Genomic DNA, 3,623 nt, shown 5'->3' on the forward strand with positions numbered 1-3,623 from the left:
ATATCATTCAAGTGTTGCCAATTTGACTTTTTGAATTGCTCCCCCTTTCATTTATAATTCATTAAAGATGAAACTCCAAAAATTTGAGATAAAACGTGAGTTTCAGGTTATGTATCGAGGTGTGAAAGGTGCGTGCCAAATTCTGAAATTCTATGTGCCAAATTCTGAAATTTGATAGAAATTTTTGACTTGATCATTTTCATTGTTGCAAATTGCTCCCCCTTGGATGCATATGCTTTCCTATATGATTTTCAAGTTGTTTTACAAGTTATTTCATTATTTCTCCTTCTTTCTTTACTTCTCTTATCACTCTGTCTTTACTTCTCCCCCTATTACATTACTCTTTCTTTACTTCTCCCCCTTTTTGTTATCATCAAATAGATGCATGGGAAAAGACACAATAATAACAAACATTCAAACTTCATTGATCAAAATAGGAACATTTTAGTACATTCATGCCCAAAAACAAAAACAAATACAATGTTCCTTAATCAAAGTTTAAAGATACATGATAAAAGCAAAATACATATGAGAACTAGATATCTAGCCTAGGCTCTAACCAGAAATGCTAATATCTGCCTAGGGAGTATCTAATGGCTGGGATCTAGTCCTCATCCTCCTAGTGTACGTGGCGAGGGGAGGTCGAGCCTGGTGAGACTGTGTCTGGCGTGGAGCACGACGAGCTGGATGACTCTGTGCCGATATCTCTGACTCAGCAGCCTGTGGCACAGAAGGTCCATGGGTCTCTCTCTCTCCGGAGTGCTCCTACCTGCTGCCTCAGATCACTGATCTCCGCAGTCATGATGTCCAGTCGGCTCGTCAGCCCATCAGTGACAGTCCTCGCCTGAGCTGACATAATATCCAATCTGCTCGTCAGCCCGTCAGTGATGGTTCTGGCCTGAGCTGTCATAATCTCAGTCATCCTACTCCAGAACTCATCTGTATCTCTCGGAGGAGCAGATGACGATGGTCCAGCCTCGGAAGGTACAGTAGGATGATCCATATGCTCCTCATCCTCAGGGATAGAGTCTCCAATATCTGGTGCATCATCCTCTGCCTCACCCTCTGGTGCCTCACCCTGAATCCCTGCTCCAGTATGAATCCACTGCCCGTTCACTTTCTCATAACCCATACGTATAAGTGTCCGTGCAGTGTATGTGTCAGTATGAAGCAGATGCCTGGATACCTCCCCTCGACAGATATGCCGTGCTGTCGAAAAACCAAAGTGAGTATCATACCATAAGGTAGGGATACTCTGGAGTTGCAGATCACTTTCCTCATCTGCTTCAGTATCATGGCCGGGAGATTCAGGGGAATACCCTGAATAATATACTCCATCACTACTAAATCTCGCTCTGTGATGCGATCGAATCTCCCGCTCTTTGGAAATAAAATTCTATTTATGATACTAAGCAATAATCTCATTTCAGCAGATAAAGAGCTTGCTATTACCTTTTCTGAGAAGTCAAAGCCGTCATTTTCCATAATCAACTGCAGAGCTCTCATCTTGTTTTCTGGTTTTTCCGGAGTGGCTCCTTCGCAGGGTAGATGAAGTAGCTCACTCAAACTTTCCTCGGAAACTCGAACCCTAACTCCTCGAACTTCCGAAACAAGCCCTCCCATTCCAGTTTTAAGGAAGGCATAGAACTTCCGAACTAATCCGGGGTAGATCATCACATCTAGGGAGCAAAGATACTCCCAACCTTGCCTTTGGATCCATTCCCTCAACCTAAACCCTTCTTGATCAAAGAACTCGGAATGGATCCTTCTCCCCGTTGTAACCGGTCTCCCCGCAAATCTTGCAAGTATAACTGAGGGGGAAGGAGGAGGAGGTGGCTCCGCACGTGCCTCACGTTGTGGAGACACGGTAGATGGCTCCGTAGGTTGCCTTTCCTCACGTTGGATCTGTGAGACTCTTCCGGATCTCTTGGCTACGGCTCTTTTGGGTCCCATTTCTCCAAGATCTTAAGGTAATCTACTGTTTGGAGGAGTTTGGAGGAGTTTGGAGAGTGGGGATTAGAGTATTCAGAAGAGGACAAGGGCAAACAGTGCCCTAATAGTGCTCTCGGGTCCCCTTTAACAGTTGGGTCCCGACATTGGGTCGACTCAAGAAATTTCTTGGGTCGACTCAACGTTGGGTCGACCCTATTCTGGGTTGGGTCGACCCAAGTGCAGAATTTTTCTTTTCTCTTTCTTTTTGCTTCTAAAAATTTTCTTTGCTTCCAATCCTTATAAATTCTTTCTGGGACAATGATACATGAGTAAGGAATCTATAGATAACAAGTTTGACTCATGTTTCATGGGTTTTTAGAAATTGGAGGAATGTATCATGAGACTAATTGCTCCCTTTTATATTTCTTCAATAAAAAGGATCACATATGCCTAATTCCCTCATTAGCGTGCAGAATCTATCTTCACTCAATGGTTTTGTGAATATGTCGGCTAATTGTTTTTCAGTGCATATATGCTCAATACATATGTTTCCATTTTGCACATGATCCCTAATAAAATGATATCGTATTTCTATGTGTTTGGCTTTAGAGTGCTGAACCGGATTTTTAGTAAGATTGATGGCACTAGTATTATCACACTTAATAGGAATATTATCTAGCTTAACTCCATAGTCCTCTAGTTGTTGCTTAAGCCATAGTACTTGAGCACAACAACTACCGGCAGCTATATATTCAGCTTCAGCTGTTGGCAGTGCCACTGAATTCTGCTTTTTGCTAAACCATGATACTAAGTTGTTTCCTAAGAATTGACATGTGCCACTTGTGCTTTTCCTATCTAATTTGCATCCAGCAAAATCAGCATCTGAGTATGCAAGCAAATCTAGACAAGAGTCTCTAGAGTACCATAATCCAATATTTGTAGTTCCTCTTAAATATCTAAGGATTCTTTTAACAGCACTTAAATGTGACTCCTTAGGATCTGATTGGTATCTAGCACATATTCCTACACTAAATACGATGTCTGGTCTACTAGTAGTAAGGTAGAGCAAGGATCCAATTAGTCCTCTATAAAGCTTAATATCAATACTCTTCCCTTTTTCATCTTTGTCTAGCTTACTAGTAGGATTCATTGGAGTGCCTACTCCCTTATGATTTTCATTCCCAAACTTCTTTAGTATTTCCTTTGTATACTTAGTTTGATGAATAAAAATGCCTTCCTTAGTTTGTTTGATTTGTAATCCTAGAAAGAAGCTTAGTTCTCCCATCAAACTCATTTCGAATTCTCCATGCATTAAATCAGCAAATTCTTTGCAAAGAGTATCATTTGTGGCACCAAAGATTATGTCATCTACATATATTTGAACCACTAATAGATTTTTGTCCTTTCTTTTGAGAAATAATGTTTTATCTACATTTCCTCTACTAAAGTTATTATTAAGCAGAAATTTGCTTAATCGATCATACCAAGCCCTAGGAGCTTGCTTTAATCCATATAATGCCTTATGTAGTTTAAACACATGATTTGGCAATTCATGATTCTCAAAATCAGGAGGTTGTTCTACATATACTTCCTCTTCAATAAAACCATTTAAGAATGCGCTCTTCACATCCATTTTATACAATTTGAAATCCATGAAACATGCAAATGCTAGAAGTAATCTAATAGCCTCT

The sequence above is a fragment of the Phoenix dactylifera genome, chromosome 15 (assembly GCF_051530095.1).
Source record: "Phoenix dactylifera cultivar Ajwa chromosome 15, Ajwa_hap1_PhDact_Kaust_v1.1, whole genome shotgun sequence".
Classification (NCBI taxonomy): domain Eukaryota; kingdom Viridiplantae; phylum Streptophyta; class Magnoliopsida; order Arecales; family Arecaceae; genus Phoenix; species Phoenix dactylifera.